The 21,817-nt window shown below is 38.9% G+C and overlaps 3 non-coding genes across 3 annotated transcripts; 2 read left to right on the plus strand and 1 right to left on the minus strand.

The window, feature by feature from the left end:
- The first annotated feature begins 1,335 nt into the window (after nucleotides 1–1,335).
- On the plus strand, nucleotides 1,336–1,443 carry LOC148567378 (small nucleolar RNA R71). The gene has a single exon (XR_015881598.1). It is a non-coding gene; the product is annotated as a small nucleolar RNA R71 (small nucleolar RNA).
- Nucleotides 1,444–9,350: 7,907 nt separating this feature from the next.
- Nucleotides 9,351–9,458, plus strand: LOC148567379 (small nucleolar RNA R71). The gene has a single exon (XR_015881885.1). It is a non-coding gene; the product is annotated as a small nucleolar RNA R71 (small nucleolar RNA).
- A 10,152-nt stretch (nucleotides 9,459–19,610) lies between these two features.
- LOC148567380 (small nucleolar RNA R71) lies at nucleotides 19,611–19,714 on the minus strand. The gene has a single exon (XR_015881971.1). It is a non-coding gene; the product is annotated as a small nucleolar RNA R71 (small nucleolar RNA).
- Between the last annotated feature and the right edge of the window lie 2,103 nt (nucleotides 19,715–21,817).

Genomic DNA, 21,817 nt, shown 5'->3' on the forward strand with positions numbered 1-21,817 from the left:
GATGTAAAGGCCTTCAACCTTTACTAACACGTCCTCTACTTGTTCATAAGCCTGTTTTCTTGAATTGTCTGCCATCTCTAATGAGATTTTAGCAGCTTGCACCCCATAGATTCCCAGTTTCTCTATTACAGAGAGGGGCATGAGGTTTATTCCTGAACCAAGGTCACATAGAGCCTTAAAGATCATGGTGCCTATGGTACAGAGTATTATGAACTTTCCAGGATCCTGTCTCTTCTGAGGCAATGTCAGTTGATCCAGATCACTTAGTTCATTGATGAACAAGGGAGGTTCAACTTCCCAAGTATCAATGCCAAATAATTTGGCATTCAGCTTCATGATTGCACCAAGAAACTTGGCAGTTTGCTCTTCAGTAACATCCTCATTCTCTTCAGAAGAGGAATACTCATCAGAGCTCATGAAGGGCATAAGGAGGTTCACTGGAATCTCTATGGTCTCTAGATGAGCCTCAGAGTCCTTTGGTTCCTCAGAGGGAAGCTCCTTATTGATCACTGGACGTCCCAGGAGGTCTTCCTCCTTGGGATTTGCGTCCTCCACTCCCCTTGTAGGTTCGGCCATGGTGCTTATGTCAATGGCCTTACACTCTCCTTTTGGGTTCTCTTCTGTATTGCTTGGGAGAGTACTGGGAGGGATTTCAGTGATCCTTTTACTCAGCTGGCCCACTTGTGCTTCCAAATTTCTAATGGAAGATCTTGTTTCATTCATGAAACTCACAGTGGCCTTAGACAGATCAGAGACTAGATTTGCTAAATTAGAAGCATTTTGTTTAGAGTTCTCTGTCTGTTACTGAGTGGATGATGGAAAAGGTTTATTATTGTTAAACCTATTTCTTCCACCATTATTAAAGCCTTGTTGAGGCTTTTGATCCTTCCATGAGAAATTTGGATGATTTCTCCATGATGAGTTATAGGTGTTTCCATAAGGTTCACCTAAGTAATTCACCTCTGCTATTGCAGGGTTCTCAGGATCATAAGCTTCTTCTTCATAAGAAGCCTCTTGAGTACTGTTGGATGCAGCTTGCATTCCATGCAGACTCTGAGAGATCATATTGACTTTCTGAGTCAATATTTTATTCTGAGCCAATATGGCATTCAGAGTATCAACTTCAAGAACTCCCTTCTTCACAGGCGTCCCATTATTCACAGGATTCCTTTCAGAGGTGTACATGAACTGGTTATTAGCAACCTTGTCAATGAGTTCTTGAGCTTCTACAGGCGTTTTCTTTAGGTGAATGGATCCACCTGCAGAAGTGTCCAGTGACATTTTTGATAGCTCAGATAAACCATCATAGAATATATCCAGGATGGTCCATTCTGAAAGCATGTCAGAAGGACACTTTTTGGTCAACTGTTTGTATCTTTCCCAAGCTTCATAGAGGGATTCACCTTCTTTCTGTCTGAAGGTTTGAACATCAACTCTAAGCTTGCTCAGCTTTTGAGGAGGAAAGTACTTGGCTAAGAAAGCCGTGACCAGCTTATACCAAGAGTTCAGGCTGTCTTTGGGTTGAGAATCCAACCATAATCTAGCTCTGTCTCTTACAGCAAAAGGGAAAAGCATGAGCCTGTAGACTTCCGGATCTACTCCATTAGTCTTAACAGTATCACATATCTGCAAGAATTCAGTTAAGAACTGAAAAGGATCTTCAGATGGAAGTCCATGAAACTTGCAGTTCTGCTGCATCAGAGAAACTAATTGAGGTTTCAGCTCAAAGTTGTTTGCTCCAATGGCGGGAATGGAGATGCTTCTTCCATGTAAATTGAAATTAGGTGCAGTAAAGTCACCAAGCATCTTCCTTACATTATTATTATTTTCGGCTGCCATCTCCTCTTCCTGTTCGAAAATTTCTGAAAGGTTATTTCTGGATTGTTGTAATTTAGCTTCTCTTAATTTTCTCTTCAGAGTCCTTTTAGGTTCTGGATCTGCTTCAACAAGAATATTCTTGTCCTTGCTCCTGCTCATATGACAAAGAAGAGGGCACAAAAAAAATAATAATAATAATATGGATCCTTTATACCACAGTATAGGGATCCCTGTGTGAGTAGAAGAAGAGGGGGAGACAAAGAATGTAATATAATGGAAGAAACACAACTGTGAGGAGGGTTGAGATGTGGGATGAGATGTTAGTAAATGAATAAATAAATAGAATAAGATGGGAGAGGGAGAATTTTCGAAAAATATTTTTGAAAAAGAGTTAGTGATTTTCGAAAATGGTTTTTGAAAAATGTTAGTATTTTTTTGAAAATTTTTTTAAAATCAAAAATAAAAATAAAAATAATTAGTTAATTAAAAAGAAATATTTGAAAAAGAGGGAAGATATTTTCGAAAATTAGAGAGAGAGAGTTAGTTAGGTAGTTTTGAAAAAGTTAAGAAACAAACAAAAAGTTAGTTAGTTAGTTGAAACAAATTTTGAAAAGATAAGAAGTTAGGAGGTTAGAAAAGATATTTTGAAACCACTTTTTGAAAAAGGTAAGATAAGAAGATATTTTAGAAATTAGTTTTGAAAAAGATTTGATTTTTTAAAATCTCAATTAATGACTTGATTCATAAGAAATCACAAGATATGATTCTAGAACTTAAAGTTTGAATCTTTCTTAACAAGCAAGTAACAAACTTCAAATTTTTGAATCAAAACATTAATTGATTATGTTATTTTCGAAAATTTGATATAAAAATAAGAAAAAGATTTTTGAAAAAGATTTTTGGAATTTTCGAAAATAAATAAGAATTTTGAAAAAGATTTGATTTTTGAAAAAGATTTTGAAAAAAGATAAGATTTTCAAATTGAAAATTTGATTTGACTCATAAGAAACAACTTGATTTTTTTTTAAAAAATTTTTTGAAAAAGTCAACTCAAATTTTCGAATTTGATGAGAGAAAAATGGAAAGATATTTTTTTTTATTTTTGAATTTTTAATGAAGAGAGAGAAAAACAAGAAAAGTTATGCAATGCATGAGAATTTTAGATCAAAACATGTGATGCATGCAAGAATGCTATGAATGTCAAGATGAACACCAAGAACACTATGAAGATCATGATGAACACCAAGAACATATTTTTGAAAAAATTTTTAATGCAAAGAAAACATGCAAGACACCAAACTTAGAATTCTTTAATGCTTAGGCACTAAGAATTCAAGAATGCATATGAAAAACAAGAAAAGACACAAAACATGCAAATGCAAAGATCAAACAAGAAGACTTACCAAGAACAACTTGAAGATCATGAAGAACACTATGAATGCATGGAAATTTTCGAAAAATGCAAAATGCATATGCAAGTGACACCAAACTTATGATATGACTCAAGACTCAAACAAGAAACACAAAAAATATTTTTGATTTTTATGAAGTTATAATAATTTTTTTTTGTATTTTTTTTTCGAAAATTATATGAAAAAGAAAAAATAAGGATTCCAAAATTTTTTATATGAATTCCAGGAATCTTGCATTCTTAGTCTAAAGCTTCAGTCCAGGAATTAGACATGGCTCACTAGCCAGCCAAGCTTTCAATGAAAGCTCCGGTCCAAAACACTAGACATGGCCAATGGCCAGCCAAGCTTCAGCATGTAATTCAGACATGACACGCCTGACATACTCATTCCCAAAGGAATTAGACATGGCTTTACAGCCAGCCAGGCTTCAACATGCTTCATGAAACACTAGAATTCATTCTTAAAAATTTTGAATAAAATTTTTTAAAACATTTTTATATTATTTTCGAAAACAGATGAGAAAATTTTAGAAATATTTTTGAAAAATTTTTGAAAATAAAATAAAAAGAAAATTACCTAATCTGAGCAACAAGATGAACCGTCAGTTGTCCAAACTCGAACAATCCCCGGCAACGGCGCCAAAAACTTGGTGCAAGAAATTGTGATGTCCAGGCTCAAACAATCCCTGGCAACGTGAGCAACTTGGTACGCGCAATCGTGATTACACTTTGATTATGTAAAATTCATGGCTCTTTCTTTCCCTGGCAATGGCGCCAAGAACATGGAGCCAATACCATGGTTCACAACTTCGATACAACTAACCAGCAAGTGCACTGGGTCGTCCAAGTAATACCTTACGTGAGTAAGGGTCGAATCCCACGGAGATTGTTGGTATGAAGCAAGCTATGGTCACCTTGCAAATCTCAGTCAGGCAGATATAAAATAGTAATGAGGTTTTCAAAATTAATTAATAGAATAGGGATAGAAATACTTATGTAATTCATTGGTGAGAATTTCAGATAAGCGAATGGAGATGCTTTCGTTCCTTTGAACCTCTGCTTCCTACTATCTTCATCTAATCAGTCTTACTCCTTTCCATGGCTGGCTTTATGCAAGGGCATCACCGTTGTCAGTGGCTACATCCCCTCCTCTCAGTGAAAAATATGCTCACATACTCTGTCACAGCACGGCTAATCATCTGTCGGTTCTCGATCATGTTGGAATAGGATTCACCCTCCTTTTGCGTCTGTCACTAACGCCCAGCAATCGCGAGTTTGAAGCTCGTCACAGTCATTCAATCATTGAATCCTACTCGGAATACCACAGACAAGGTTTAGACTTTCCGGATTCTCTTGAATGCCGCCATCATTCTAGCTTACGCCACGAAGATTCCGATTAAGAGATCTAAAAGATATTCATTCTAGCTTATTTCATGTAGAACGGAAGTGTTTGTCAGGCACGTGTTCATAGGAGAGAATGGTGATGAGTGTCACACATAATCATCACCTTCATCACGTTCTTGGGTGCGAATGGATATCTTAGAAGCGAAATAAGATGAATTGAATAGAAAACAGTAGTACTTTGCATTAATCTTTGAGGAACAGCAGAGCTCCACACCTTAATCTATGGAGTGTAGAAACTCTACCGTTGAAAATACATAAGTGAAAGGTCCAGGCATGGCCGAGAGGCCAGCCCTCAAACGTGATCTAAGATAGCATACAACTGATCAAAGATGGTTCAAAAGATTAGTAAAAGGTCCTATTTATAATAAACTAGCTACTAGGGTTTACATGAGTAAGTAATTGATGCATAAATCCACTTCCGGGGCCCACTTGGTGTGTGTTTGGGCTGAGCTTGAGTGTTGCACATGTAGAGGTCTTTCTTGGAGTTGAACGCCAGCTTTTGTGCCAGTTTGGGCGTTCAACTCTGGTTTTGGCTCCTTTTCTGGCGCTGGACGCCAGATTTGGGTAGAAAGCTGGCGTTGAACGCCAGTTTACGTCGTCTATTCTTGGCCAAAGTATGGACTATTATACATTGCTGGAAAGCCCTAGATGTCTACTTTTTAACGCAATTGGAAGTGCGCCATTTCGAGTTCTGTAACTCCGGAAAATCCACTTTGAGTGCAGGGAGCTCAGAATCCAACAGCATCAGCAGTCCTTCTTCAACCTCTGAATCTGATTTTTGCTCAAGTCCCTCAATTTCAGCCAGAAAATACCTGAAATCACAGAAAAACACACAAACTCATAGTAAAGTCCAGAAATGTGAATTTAACATAAAAACTAATGAAAACATCCCTGAAAGTAACTAGATCCTACTAAAAACATACTAAAAACAATGCCAAAAAGCGTATAAATTATCCGCTCATCAAAGAGATAAAAGAACGACTCAAAATTGCAATTAATAAAGTAGTGAAGGAATAAAAGAACTATGTATGTAATATGGACAAGTAATGCTATAAAATGATGGAGAATGTGGTTTAAAACATAAATTGAACCTTGACTTGGAATGAGCTATGGAATCCCTTCCTTGCCATAACCACAACTATGATAATTATGATGGATTAATCTCACTAAGTCAACCCTTAACATCGAAGGATAGGTCAAGTGAGAATAATTGTTATTAATCCATAAATCCTAGCTAAGTTACTAATTACCTTAGTAAGAAGGTAGCGTTAGTGGAAACAATAACAACTAACAACCCAAGAATTTTCATGGTGAGGAATCTCCTCATGCTCATGTTGAGGTCCATGATCTCTTGTTTGCTCCATTCTTTTCTTAGTGATGGGCTTATCCTCTTCAATGAGGATATCTCCCTCTATGTCAATTCCAGCTGAATTGCAGAGGTGGCATATGAGGTGAAGAAAGGCTAACCTTGCCCAAGTGGAGGACTTGTCAGCCACCTTGTAAAGTTCTTGAGGTATAATCTCATGAACTTCCACCTCCTCTCCAATCATGATACTATGGGTCATGATGGCCCGGTCTATAGTAACTTCAGACCGGTTACTAGTAGGAATGATTGAGCGTTTAATGAACTCTAGCCATCCCCTAGCCACTGGCTTGAGGTCATGCCTTCTTAGTTGAACCGGCTTGCCTCTTGAGTCAATTTTCCATTGAGCTCCTTCCTCACATATATCTATGAGGACTTGGTCCAATCTTTGATCAAAGTTGACCCTTCTTGTATAGGGGCGTGCGTTCTCTTCCATCATTGGCAAGTTAAACTCCAGCCTTACATTTTCCGGACTGAAATCTAAGTATTTCCCCCGAACCATGGTAAGCCAATGCTTTGGATTCGGGTTCACACTTTGATCATGGTTCCTTGTGTTCCATGCGTTTGCATAGAACTCTTGAACCATTAGGATCTCGACTTGTTGAATGGGATTGGTGAGAACTTTCCAACCTCTTCTTTGAATCTCAAGTCGGATCTCCGGATACTCATTCCCTTTGAGCTTGAAAGAAACCTCGGGGATCACTTTCTTCTTGGCCACAACTTTATAGAAGTGGTCTTGATGGACCTTTGAGATGAATCTCTCCATCTCCCATGACTCAGAGGTGGAAGCAATTGCCTTCCCTTTCCTCTTTCTAGAGGTTTCTCTTGCCTTAGGTGCCATAAATGGTTATGGAAAAATAAAAAGCAATGCTTTTACCACACCAAACTTAAAATGTTTGCTCGTCCCCGAGCAAAAGAAGAAAGAAGGAAGTAGAAGAAGAAGAGAAATGGAGGAGAGGGAGAGAGAGTAGGTTTCGGCCAAGTGGAAGAAGAGAGGGTTGTGTTGTGTGAAATAGAAGAAGGAATGAGGTGTTTATATAGAAGTGGGGAGGGGTTTAGGGTTCAGCCATTTAGGGTTGAGTTTGGGAGGGAAAATATTTTGGATTTGAAGGTAGGTGGGGTTTATGGGGAAGAGAAGATTGATGTGAGTGGTGAGGGGGTGTTGGGAAAGAGTAATTGAAGTGATTGGTGAAGGACATTTGGGGAAGAGAGTTATGAAAAGGTGTGAAGAGGAGAGAATAGGGTTAGGGGGGATCCTGTGGGGTCTACAGATCCTGAGGTGTCAAGGATTTTTTATCCCTATACCCTTTAAACGTGTAAAATGCCCTATACATGCAATCCTGGCGTTTAACGCCAGACTGCTGCCTGTTTCTCGCGTTAAATGCCACTTCCATGCTCTGTTCTGGCGTTTAACGCCAAGTAGATGCTTTTTTCTGGCGTTTAAATGCCAGACTGTTCTCCTCCAGGGTGTGCTATTTTTCATTCTATTTTTCACTCCGTTTTTGATTTTTCAGTAGTTTTTGTGACTTCACATGATCATCAACCTAAAGAAAACATAAAATAACAATGGAAAATAAATAAATATAATTAAATAACATTGGGTTGCCTCCTAATAAGCGCTTCTTTAATGTCAATAGCTTGACAGTGAGCTCTCATGGAGCCTCACAGATGTTGAGAGCATTGTTGGGACCTCCCAACACCAAACTTAGAGTTTGAATATGGGGGTGCAACACCAAACTTAGAGTTTGGTTGTGGCCTCCCAACACCAAACTTAGAGTTTGACTGTGGGGGCTTTGGTTGACTCTGCAGTGAGAGAAGCTTTTCATGCTTCCTCTCCATGGTTACAGAAGGAGATCATTGAGTTTTAAACACAAGGTTATCCTCATTCAGTTGAAGGATCAATTCTCCTCTGTCCACATCAATCATAGCCCTTGCTGTGGCTTGGAAAGGTCTTCCAAGGATGATGGATTCATCCTCATCCTTCCCAGTATCCAGGATTATGAAATTAGCAGGGATGTGAAGGCCTTCAACCTTTACTAGCATGTCCTCTACTTGTCTATAAGCCTATTTTCTGGAGTTGTCTGCCATCTCTAATGAGATTCTGGCAACTTGCACCTCAAAGATTCCCAGTTTTTCCATTACAGAGAGTGGCATGAGGTTTATCCCTGATCCAAGGTCACATAGAGCCTTCTCAAAGGTCATGGTGCCTATGGTACAAGGTATTAAGAACTTTCCAGGATCCTGTTTCTTCTGAGGCAATCTCAGTTGATCCAGATCACTTAGTTCATTGATGAGCAAGGAAGGTTCATCTTCCCAATTCTCATTACCAAATAATTTGGCATTCAGCTTCATGATTGCACCAAGGTACTTGGCAACTTGCTCTTCAGTAACATCTTCATTCTCTTCAGAAGAAGAATACTCATCAGAGCTCATGAATGGCATAAGGAGGTTCAATGGAATCTCTATGGTCTCTAGATGAGTCTCAGATTCCTTTGGTTCCTCAGAGGGAAACTCCTTGTTGATCACTGGACGTCCCAGGAGGTCTTCCTCACTGGGATTCACGTCCTCTCCCTCCCTTGTAGATTCGGCCATGATGATTAATTTAATGACCTTACACTCTCTTTTTGGATTCTCTTCTGTATTGCTTGGGAGAGTACTAGGAGGGGTTTCAGTGACCCTTTTACTCAGTTGGCCCACTTGTGCCTCCAGATTTCTAATGGAAGACCTTGTTTCGTTCATGAAACTTAAAGTGGCCTTAGATAGATCAGAGACTATATTTGCTAAGCTAGAAGGATTCTGCTTAGGACTCTCTGTCTTTTGCTGAGTGGATGATGGAAAAGGCTTGCTATTGCTAAACCTGTTGCTTCCACCATTGTTAAAGCCTTGTTGAGGATTTTGTTGATCCTTCCATGAGAAATTTGGATGATTTCTCCATGAGGGATTATAGGTGTTTCCATAGGATTCACCCATGTAATTCACTTCTGCTATTGCAGGGTTCTCAGGATCATAAGCTTCTTCTTTAGAAGATGCCTCTTTAGTACTGTTGGATGATTCCTTCAATCCACTCAGACTCTGAGAGATCATATTGACTTGCTGAGTCAATATTTTATTCTGAGCCAATATGGCATTCAGAGTATCAATTTCAAGAACTCCCTTCCTCATAGGCGTCCCATTATTCACAAGATTCCTTTCAGAAGTGTACATAAACTGGTTATTTGCAACCATGTCAATGAGTCCTTGAGCTTCTGCAGGCGTTTTCTTTAGGTGGATGGATCCACCTGCAGAATGGTCCAGTGACATCTTTGATAACTCAAACAGACCATCATAGAATATATCCAGGATGGTCCATTCTGAAAGCATGTCAGAAGGACACTTTTTGGTCAGTTCCTTGTATCTCTCCCAAGTTTCATAGAGGGATTCTCCTTCTTTCTGTCTGAAGGTTTGAACATCCACTCTAAGCTTACTAAGCTTTTGAGGAGGAAAGAACTTGGCTAAGAAAGCCGTTACCAGCTTATCCCAAGAGTTCAGGCTGTCTTTAGGTTGAGAGTCCAACCATACTCTAGTTCTGTCTCTTACAACAAACGGGAAAAGCATAAGCCTATAGACCTCGGGATCAACCCCATTGGTCTTAACAGTATCACAGATCTGCAAGAATTCAGTTAAGAATTGAAAAAGATCTTCAGATGGAAGTCCATGAAACTTGCAGTTCCGTTGCATCAGAGAAACTAATTGAGGTTTAAGCTCAAAATTGTTTGCTCCAATGGCAGGGATTGAGATGCTTCTTCCATGTAAATTGGAATTTGGTGCAGTAAAGTCACCAAGCATCTTCCTTGCATTGTTATTATTTTCGGCCATGTTTTCTTCTTTTTCTAAAATTTCTGTCAGATTTTCTCCAGAGAGTTGTGCTTTGGCTTCCCTTAGCTTCCTCTTCAGAGTCCTTTCAGGTTCAGGATCAGCTTCAATAAGAATGTTCTTATCCTTGTTTCTGCTCATATGAAAAAGAAGAAAATAGAAAAGAAAATATGGAATTTACTATGTCACAGTATAGAGATTCCTGTATGTGAGTATAAGAATAGAAGAATAGAAGAAGAGAAATTCGAACACCAAGAGGAAGAGAGGGTTCGAATTTTGAGATGAAGAGAAGTGTTAGTAAATAAATAAATAATTAGAAGGAGATGAGAGAGAGGGAATTTCGAAAATTAATTAAATTAAAAATAAAATTTAAAGTTAAATTTTGAAAACTAAAATTGAAATCAAATTAAATTAAAAATTAAAACAATCAGTTAATAAAAAAAGAAATTTGAAAAAGGGGGAAGGGATTTTCGAAAATTAGAGAGAGAGAATTAGTTAGGTAGTTTTGAAAAAGAGTATTATATATCATTGGAAAGCTCTGAATGTCAGCTTTCTAACACAACTGGAATCATCTCAATTGGACCTCTGTAGCTCAAGTTATGCTCCTTTGAAGTGGACATGGTTGCTGGCATGGTGGAACTTTTGCCCACGTTAACTAAGTTAACGTGGGAGTTAACGTGGCTCATTGTGGCTTGTGTGGCTCCTTCCAACGTTAGTGACAATGTTGAGTGTCACTAACGTTGGCCATCACCTTCTTTCATCCACGTTAGCTTCCACGTTAACTAAGTTAACGTGGAAGTTAACGTGGCTTGCTTGGGGGTTGTGTGGTTGCTTTCAACGTTAGTGACAATGTTGGGTGTCACTAACGTTGTCGACCACCCTTGCCTCTTACGTTGGCTCCCACGTTAACCAAGTTAACGTGGGAGTTAACGTTGCATTTTGCACTTAGGCCAACGTTAGTGACAATGTTGAATGTCACTAACGTTGGCTTCCTTCCCCCTTTTAACGTTAGAGGCCACGTTAACTAAGTTAACATGGACTCTAACGTGGCCACTTATGAGCTTGGTCCAACGTTAGTGATAATGTTAAGTGTCACTAACGTTGGCTCCATTTCCTTTCTTCAAAGTTAATGCCACTAACTTTTTTCACTAACGTTGTGGCTTTCCTTCCTTCCACGTTAGTGCCCACGTTAGTGTAACTAACGTAGCCACTAACGTAGCTCTTCTCTTCTTCTTTTGGCCTAAAATCAATCAAACAAAATGCATCAAAGTCTTGCTCTTAATCATGGATCATGCATCATCCAATTTATCATATAATTCATGAAAAATCCTGATGAAATCATATAAAATTCACAATGTTTGCTTGAATCAAGATGTAAGTGAATATCCACCCAAAACTAGCTTATTTCCTAAGAAAATGCATGAAACTACCTTAAAAATAGTAAAGAAAAGGTCAGTGAAACTGGCCAAAATGCCCTGGCATCACAATACCAAACTTAAAGCTTGCTTGTCCCTAAGCAAGTACTGGAACAAGAGAAAGATGAATGGAATGTCAAAGGAAATGAGTCATTCTTCTGGAAGTCATGTCCCTGGTTTTATGGTGGTTTTATGCATAGCAACTTAGGTTCATTCCTGGCTTTCAGACCTTTCTCATGTCCTAGAATACTCACTGTGATTGCATCCCATGAGACTTTTATTCATTGATCCTTTTGTTGTCATTTCAGGGCTTATTTTTGTTCTTAAGCTAAGTGCTCTGTAAGGGGGCAACTCTTTAAAATAAGCTTTCAGCCAACACTCCCGAACCAGTTGGTTCAAGCTGCTAGGTGTTGAAGCACCCCTAAGGACTTACTTGCTCAAGTCTCTCCCCCATACATACACACCACAGGCACATAGTTAATTTATTTTCTTTTCTTGAGACCTTGGTGTCCAGCACCTCTTCGGGTTACTAAATGCTCTGTATTGAGGGTTACTCTTGATAGTGGACTTTCAGCTGATAATCCCGAATTAGTTAACCCAAGTTACCAAGTGATAAGGCACCCCTAAGAGCTTATTCATCCAAGTAGATCCCTCACATAGGAGCACCACAGATACATGCCTCAAGATTAAAAACCATTGGTGCCTAGCCTTATTGCTTGTTCTTTTTCTTTTATTCCTCAACTTTGATTGTTCTTTCCCTTTTTCTTATTAGGATCTTCTTATTTAGCTAGTCTCATGGGGTGTGTCTCAAGCATAGTATTCATGACAAATAGTTGTCCTCCCACCTTATGGTTGAACCAACTTAGCTAACTTATGACCACACCATAAACTCATAAACTTACTCCATAGTATGAACTCTACTCTGGTCTTTTATAAAACATTCATTCTCTTTTCATTTGATTCAAAAGGGACAAGCATACAAGTAAACAAAGTAAGGATGCAGTAATGACATTTAGACTAGAAAACACAGCCTTAATCAATAAAAAGTTTAAAAGACAGAATTGACATGTTTATTCACAAGGAGAAAGCACATATACATACAAAGAACTTAGAAGACAATCATGCAATTGAATGTACTGAAAATAAGTAAGAGGAGAAAGGAACTTTACCACCTTGTATTTTATCTTCATTGTTGTTGCCCTTTTCCTCCTATTCTTTCCCTTCCCATACCAGACATAGAATGATTGCTTATACTCAAGCAACAATTAAAACAGTGGTGATGGGGTCCATGATGGATCATGAATGTCTTAGAATGAGGTGTGAGGATGCATGTGTTTCAGCAAGCAAGGTTAAGGATACAATAAAGACACAAGAGATACAAACAGAGACATTTTGACTGCATTAATAAGTGGTGTTGGCATGGTACTTGCATGAAAGTTAAGTGGTAACACCAAACTTAGTGTGCTACTATCAATTTAGAATGTTGCAAGTACCCAATGAAGATTGAAAATCAAATTGTTGCATAGCAACACCAAACTTAGAATGCAATCATATGCCAAATTATTGAAAGTAAACTAAGCAGAGCAAGGAAATGTTACCTACGGTTGGGTTGCCTCCCAACAAGCGCTCTTTTAGTGTCATTAGCTTGACATGTTGTTCATGAATTTCTTCCTCTTCTTCCAGTTTGTTAAGAGGAATGACCTCAAGAGAAAAGAGGAGCCAGTTAATGCCCCTTGTTTTGAGTGCCTCTCCTCCGCAAGCATTCTTTTGTTGTTAGCTTGTGTAAACTTGCTTGTTGGGGTAGGGGTGGGATAGCCCTTGGTTGACGTTTTCTTCTTCATGGAAATTGTCCTTCTTTTCTTGGTCACCAACCCTTTTTTAGTGTTCATGTTGATTGCCTTCACCACCTTGATTTCAGGACTTGGGTGTTGTATGATGGTTGGAGCATCCTCTTCATCAAGAGCTTCTTGAATTGGTGATTCAATGAACTCACCCTCTATGCAACTCTCTGTGTCATTGGAGTGTGGGTTCCCTTGATTGACTTCCTCCATTGTTCTTGACCTTTGAATGAACTCCTCTGTTTCTGGAGAGAGTGAAGTGATCTCTCTTTGTGATCTTAGCTCTTCAATGAATTGTTCTTCAGAATAGAGTTGTGCATTCTGTCTCAATTTTTCTTCATGGTCCTTTTCTGCTATTTTCTCCTCTTCGATTGTCTCTTTCATCTTTTCAAGGAGGAGTTCTATCCTAGTGAGTCTCTCCTCTATTCTACTTTTTCTGAGCTCTTCAATGAAGAGTTCCATCCTAGCAAGTCTATCTAAAGGTGGTTGAGTAGGTTGTAATGGTTGGGCGGGGTTGGCTTGTGAATGGAATCGGTTGTTTTGTGGTTGTGTGTTCTGAAAGTGGTATGACTCTTGTGGGTAGTGGATTGAGTTTTGTGGATGGTGAAATGAATTGTATGGATTTGGGATAGACTTTTGTGCTGAGGCATACTCAAATGATGAAGAATTTAGGCATGTAAAACTTGGAGGTGAGGTTGTATAATTGAGAGGTGATGGCTCTTGATGAATGGGGTGTGAATGAGTAAAATCTCTTTGATTATGATCTTCCCAGGCACAGCTTGAGTAGTGATCAAAGTCATCAAAATATGGACCATTTTGTGACCCTGGGAAGCACCCCATTTCATGTTCTTGACACTCCCACCCACCATGAGCATAGTAAAGTGAATCATTCTGTAGTGGTGGAGAGTTTCCCATGAAATTTGATTGACTAAAAGATGGATGCTCCTGTCTTTCCTGCAGAAAACTCTGTCTCAAACAATAATCACCAAAAGAAATTGGAATCTCCATTGTCACAGATGAGGAAATTCCTAGTGAGGCAATATCACAAACAGTTTGTGGGTTAGCAAATAGAATTGAAAATAACAAAGAAAAACAAAAGAGTAGATGGAGAAGGGAAGAAGTTTAACTAAAACAAAAAGCAAATCAATCAAACAGAAAATGAAATACACAAAATAAAATTCTCAATCTAGTGATCTTCCAATCTAATCATTGTTGATGCACAATCAATCCCCGGCAACGGCGCCATAAACTTGATGCGTGGAAAACTTGTCTCTCAACAAATCTCCCTTCGGCAAGTGTACCAAAGTTGTCGTCAAGTAAAAACTCACAATAGAGTGAGGTCGAATCCCACAGGGATTGATTGATCAAGCAACTTTAATTAGAAGAATGTTCTAGTTGAGCGAATCCAGAATTTGGGTTGAGAGTTGCAGAAAATAAAATGGCGGGAATGTAAATAACAGAAAAGTAAATGCTAGAATTAAAGGACTGGAAGTAAATGACTGAAAATAAATTGCAGAATTGTAAATGGGAATGGGGGATTTGCTCATAAAAGTAAATCGCAGAAATTAAAGAGAATGGGTAAGATTAGAGATGGGGAATTCATTGGGCTTAGGAGATGTTGCAATTCTCCGGATCAAGTTCATTTTCATCTCTTCCTCAATCAATGCACTCATTGATCTCCTTGGCAATCTTAAGTGATTGAATTACAATCCCTTGCAATTCAATCTCTCAAATCTTGATCAATAGCCAATTCCTTGGTCAATTGCTCATGAGAAGAGATGAAGTATGGTCACTGATTATACCACATGCATTTCCCAAATCAAGTATTGAGAGGGTTACAGTCACATACCCATCCAAACCCAATTTGGTCCAGCATGAGAAAGCATTTCTAGCTTGATCTCTTCATTCCTCTTCCAGGGTTCAAAAGAGATCCAAGTTTGAATAGCTTCTCTTCCAAGATAACTACTCAATTGGATGAAGATCGAAAGCTTTCAAGTAAAATCAAGAGGAAAGATAGAAGAAGAACAATGAAAATTAGTATTGATCCATCAAATTACAACAGAGCTCCCTAACCCAATGAAAGGGGTTTAGTTGTTCATAGCTCATGAAAATGAGTGTGTGAAGGGGAGAGAGTCCGAAGACCCCTCCATTCCAGGATTACTTGAAATGTAAAAACTAAGGCCTTTATATAGGCTCTCCTAAATTACAAAATGAAATTAAAAGCAAATTACACTTAAATGAAAATTCCTATTCTAGATGCTTCTTGTGGCCTTGATTGGTTGACAATTGTGGGCTTGCTTGCTTGAGCTTTGAAGTGGACTTGAGAGAGAAGTGAGTTAAGTTGAGGTCCAGGTGCTAAAGTTAGTGCTAAAGTTAGCCACACTAACGCTACAAGTGTGGCGTTAGTGCTAAAGTTATTGAGGCTAACGTTGCACTTGTTGCCCAGTTAGTGTTTTTGGGGCTTAAAAGATGCCTCTTGTTTGTGCTCCAATTTCATGCCCACTATAGAGTATTATATATCGTTGGAAAGCTCTGAATGTCAGCTTTCTAACACAACTAGAATCATCTCAATTGGACCTCTGTAGCTCAAGTTATGCTCCTTTGAAGTGGACATGGTTGCTGGCATGGTGGAACTTTTGCCACGTTAACTAAGTTAATGTGGGAGTTAACGTGGCTCATTGTGGCTTGTGTGGCTCCTTCCAACGTTAGTGATAATGTTGAGTGTCACTAACGTTGGCCATCACCTTCTTTCATCCACGTTAGCTTCCACGTTAACTAAGTTAACGTGGAAGTTAACGTGGCTTCCTTGGGGGTTGTGTGGTTGCTTTCAACGTTAGTCACAATGTTGGGTGTCACTAACGTTGTCAACCACCCTTGCCTCTTACGTTGGCTCCCACGTTAACCAAGTTAACGTGGGAGTTAACGCTGCATTTTTCACTTAGGCCAACGTTAGTGACAATGTTGAATGTCACTAACGTTGGCTTCCTTCCCCCTTTTAACGTTAGAGGCCACGTTAACTAAGTTAACGTGGACTCTAACGTGGCCACTTATGAGCTTGGTCTAACGTTAGTGATAATGTTAAGTGTCACTAACGTTGGCTCCATTTCCTTTCTTCAAAGTTAATGCCACTAACTTTTTTCACTAACGTTGTGGCTTTCCTTCCTTCCACGTTAGTGCCCACGTTAGTGTAACTAACGTAGCCACTAGCGTAGCTCTTCTCTTCTTCTTTTGGCCTGAAATCAATCAAACAAAATGCATCAAAGTCTTGCTCTTAATCATGGATCATGCATCATCCAATTTATCATATAATTCATGCAAAATCCTGATGAAATCATATAAAATTCACAATGTTTGCTTGAATCAAGATGTAAGTGAATATCCACCCAAAACTAGCTTATTTCCTAAGAAAATGCATGAAACTACCTTAAAAACAGTAAAGAAAAGGTCGGTGAAACTGGCCAAAATGCCCTGGCATCACTGTTTTTGACCCATTTTTTGGCCCAGAAAACATAGATTAGAGGTTATAAAGTGGGGGAATCAATCCATTCATTCATACAATATACACAACTTCATTATTCATAATTTTAGGTTTAGATGTAGCTTTTAGAGAGAGAGGCTCTCTCCTCTCTCTTAGGATTTAGGATTTAGGATTTAGATTTTTAGGATTAAGATTCCTCTCAGTTTATGGTTGTTTCTTCAATCCAGGTTCAATGTTCCTTTAATTTATGTTCTCTTCTACTTTTATTTATTCTATTACTTTAGTTTGTTTATTTTCCCAAATTGGTTTATGGATTCCTATGTTTAATTTGATTCAATACAATTCGAGGTATTTTAGATTTAAGATTTCTTTCTTTTATTTATGTTACTGCTGCTTCCAATCTGAAGGCATTTTTATTCGAGTAGATTTTCTCCCTTTTGCTTTGGTTAAGTAATTGGTAACACTTGAGTTGTCAAACTCAGCAGTTGATTGGAAATTGGGATTGCTGATTGATTTGGATCGCTCTAAAGCTAGTCTTTCCATAGGAGTTGACTAGGACTTGAGGATCAAATTAATTAGTCCACTTGACTTTCATTTATTTAGTAAGGGTTAACTAAGTGGGAGCAAAATCCAATTCTCATCACACCTGATAAGGATAACTAGGATAGGATTTCCAGTTCTCATACCTTGCCAAGAGATTCTTTATAATTATTAATTTATTTTTCTTGCCATTTAAATTACTTGTTCTCTATTTCAAAAAACCCAAAACATACCTTTTTCCATAACCAATAATAAACACACCTCCCTGCAATTCCTTGAGATACGACCCAAGGTTTAAATACTTCGGTTATAAAGTTTATTGGGTTTTGTTACTTGTGACAACCAATTTTTTGTACGAAAGGATTTTCTGTTGTTTAGAAACTATACTTACAACGCGATTAATTTTGTGAATTTCTCTACTAGCAAAAGTCAGTTCGTCAAAATTGTTCCATGATTGAAAACTTGCTTCCTAGAAATTTTTTAATTATGTATTTTAATTCTCCTTTATACCATTCTATGTCGTGATCCATGTGTTAATTGTTTTAGGCTTCATAGGGTAGGAATGGCTTAGAGAATGGAGAGGAAACCTGCAAAAATGGAAGGAACACAAGAAACTAAGGAGATGACCAGCGAACACTGACGCGAGCGCATGGCTCACGCGAGCGCACGAAATGAAGAAATCACAGCGACGCAAACGCGTGCCTGATGCAAACACATGGATTGAAGTCTGCATGAATGACGCGAATGCGTGGACGACACGAATGCGTGACAAGGAAAATCGCTGATTGACGCGAACGCGTGGACGACGCGTACGCGTGACCTGCGCAATCTGAAAAAATAACAGAATATGCTGGGGGCGATTTCGGGCCGCGTTTTGACCGAGGTTTTGGCCCAGAAACACAATTTAAAGCTATGGAAAGTACAGAGACTCAACACGCATCCACACACATTCAGATACATCGATATTAGGATTATTTTTAGTTTTAGATCTGAATCGAGATTAGCGTTACATTGGTAGTTTATGCTTTTGCTTTGGATTTTGGATACTGAAGAGTCATTACCTCCGTTGAAGACACTACTTTAGTTTGTTTCCTTATTCCTTTACTCTTTTGATCATTGACCCTATTCAAATAAGTATGTTGCATTTTGGATTTATTAATATATAGAATTGTTTTTACTTTTAATTAATTTTGAATCTCTATTTTATTTTATTTTATTCAAATATGTCCTCTTATATTTTTATGAATATTAATTCTATGTCAATGGAGTAGATTTTCTACTTGACATGGGGGTTGATTAAGAGGAGACACTTGAGTTGGAATGCTCAAGTGCTTAGTTAAATTGAACAATTGTTGGCTAATTCTATATCTACTAATGCTAGACCTTCCCAAGGGAAAGAACTAGGATCTGCGGATAAGAATCAGTCCAATCACTTGACTTTCCTTTACTCAGTAAGGGTTAACTAAGTGAAAACAACAATCGCTTTACATTACACTTGAGAAGATTCCAACAAGGATAGAACTTCCAATTAATCAATTCCCCAGTCAAGGATTTTTATATTAATAATAATTCTTAGTTTTATTGCTTTAATTTACAATTATTTTAATTACTCATTATCCAACTCAAACCTTCTGGAAAATTTCTAATTAATAAATTAGCACTCTTTCCTGCAACTCGTTGGGAGACGACCTGGGACTCATACTCCCAGTAATTTTGATTCTAATTTTTTTGTGACAACCCCTTTTAAATTGAGAAGGCAAATCTTAGCTGGTTGAGAACTGTACTTGCAACGCATTTCGTTTATTAATTTCTTAACTGGTCAATTTTCGCCACCATCAATTTTTGGCGCCGTTGCCAGGGAGTTACAATACTGTGCTAGATTATTAATTAGTGTACATGTTTTTATTTTTATTTTGCCTGATCCGAGCTTAGCCACTTTTGATCCTGAAATTGAAAGAACTCTTTCACGTATTAGGCGAGTTTGACGTCAGTTAGCCTCTGAGGGTGGTGAAGTGATTGTTATCGATTCACCAGTCTCATCTGAGAGCGAATCTGAACCGCCATCTGGGAGCAAGACAAGCTCCTTTACTACTGATTCAGTTGATTCACGTGCAGGTAACATGGCAACACCTAGGAGGATTACTCTCCAAGAAGCTGGAGCCCCAGATTTTACCCTGCAACCGTATCAAGTGCGTCATCCAAATCTGGCTACAGTCTTTGAACTGAAGACTGCACTAATCAACTTGATGCCCAAGTTTCATGGCTTACCTGCTCAAGAGCCTATTAAGCACCTAGGAATTTCCAGATAGCCTGTTCTACTGTTAGGCATCGTGATGCAGATGAAACCTCTATTCTGTTAACCATTTTCCCGTTTTCTCTTGAGGGAAAAGCGAGGGAATGGTACTACACCCAACCTGAAGCGACTGTTACTAACTGGGATACGCTTAGAAGAGAATTTTTGGAAAAATACTTTCCAGCTGAAGTTACTGATAGATTGAGGAAAGAGATTTCAAAGATTATTCAGGGCAAATCTGAGACTCTCTATGAATATTGGGAGCGCTTCAACAATCTACTGGACGCATGCCCTCATGACATGATTGATAGACTGGTATTGATCAGCTACTTCACTCAAAGCATGAACCCCCAAGATAAGACAACATTGGATGGTGCTAGTAATGGTTCCCTGAAAAAGTACAGGACCGCAGATGAAGCATGGCAACTGATTAGCGACTTAGCTGAGTCCACTAGGAATCACAGGCCGAGGTGCAGCCACACAAAAGCTATTGCAGAGATCTCCTCTAGCGTTGAAACTATCGCTCTTACCCAGAGTATATGTGAAATGACCTTCCTACTGAAATAGATGTAGTTAAATCAACAACAAACACATAAAGCTCAGCCTCCCCCACCACAGCAAAGCCAACAGTTGGTTTCACAAAGAGTATGCGGGATCTGTGCTGATTATAGTCATTATACTGATGAATGTCTGCAGCTCCAACAGGAAGACAACACTGTGGCAGCCACTCATACCTTCTATGACCGCCCAAATCAAGGATACAATCAACAAGGTGGCAACTACAACCAAGGTGGAAACTATATGCAAGGATGGCAAGACAACTCCAACCAAGGTTGGAGGAACAACTATAACAGAGGAGGCAGAGACACAATGGAAACCAGAGGTGGAATAACAATTATAACAACAGACAGCAGAATCAGAACCAACCTTATAGAGTACCCCACCTAAGACAGCCCCAAGGACCTCAGCACAACCAACAGCAGGTTCCTCAAATCACTTACTCCAATTCCTCATCAAATGACGAGAGGCTCCGTTCTCTTTCACAAGGGCAGCAAGACATGCAGACGCAGCTGAACTCTACTTTAAATGGTCTGACTGCCACTTTACAAGCTCTCGTCTCCCGGTTAGATTCATCACCTAATTCCACCAATCAACCTTCAAGCTCCAGTGGAATTCCTTCTCAACCTCTACCTAATCCCAAAGGTAGAAATAATGCCATCACTTTAAGGTCCAGAACCACACTGCAAGAGGGGAACCATGAGGAGCCAAGCTCACCAGAACACATCCCAACTGAGGATGTAGTGGAAGTGGAAGATGCTGAAGAGGGAGAGAACGTACAAACTATAGTTGAAGAAGAAGCAGCTCAACCACAGATTGAAGCACCAAGGGATGCAGAAGCTACAAGTAACGCCATCCGTATCCCATTTCCACACCTCGCAAGGAAGCCCAGAAAGCAGATGGAACTTGATTCCAAAATGGTAGAGATATTCAAAAAGGTTGAGGTAACTGTTTCCCTTTTTTATGTTATTCAGTGAGTACCTAAATATGCAAAGTTTCTAAGGGATTTGTGCATACATAAAGACAAAATTAATGAATTAGAAACTATTCCTTTAGGTAGTTCTACATCTGCTTTAATGGGAGGTATACCTGAAAAATGTAGTGATCCAGGTCCATGTATGGTCAACTGTGCCATTGGAGGTGTAATATTTTCTGACTGCATGTGTGATCTAGGAGTGTGTGTTAGTATAATGTCTTTCTCTATATATGATACTTTGAGGCTCCCTCCCTTAAAAAGGTCGGCAGCTCATTTTGTGTTAGCAAATAAAAGCATTATTACAGTAGTTGGAATTGCTGAAGATGTATTATTGAGCATTAAGGGGCTCACATTTCCCATTGACTTCTATATCCTGGAAATGCCCCCTAATGACTCAGGAAGACCATCATCAATCCTGCTTGGAAGACCATTCCTGAAGACTTCAAAGTTCAAGCTTGACGCATTCTCAGGAACTTACTCCTTTGAGATAGATGGCAGAACAGTGAGTTTTAGTTTAAATGAAGCTATGAAGCATCCTCTGAAAGATTATTCTATCTTCCAGTGCAACATTATTGATGAAACTGTAGCTGAAGTTCACCAAGAAGAAATGGAAGAGAAGCACATGGAGCAAGGCCCAAGTGTGGGGACACTTTCTGAAAATAATGAAGACCCCTTGCCATTATCACCAGTCCCAGATGATCCAGAGCCTAGCCATGAGAAGAAATCGGAATTAAAGCCCCTCCTCCACACCTCAAGTATGCTTACCTTGAGGATAATCAGAAATTCCCAGTTATCATTACAAGGGAACTTACCTCTCAACAAGAGGAACAACTGCTCAGTGTGCTGAGAAAACATAAGAAAGCAATCAGAT

Source organism: Arachis ipaensis, chromosome B4 (assembly GCF_059453495.1).
Source record: "Arachis ipaensis isolate K30076 ecotype BB chromosome B4, ASM5945349v1, whole genome shotgun sequence".
Lineage (NCBI taxonomy): Eukaryota > Viridiplantae > Streptophyta > Magnoliopsida > Fabales > Fabaceae > Arachis > Arachis ipaensis.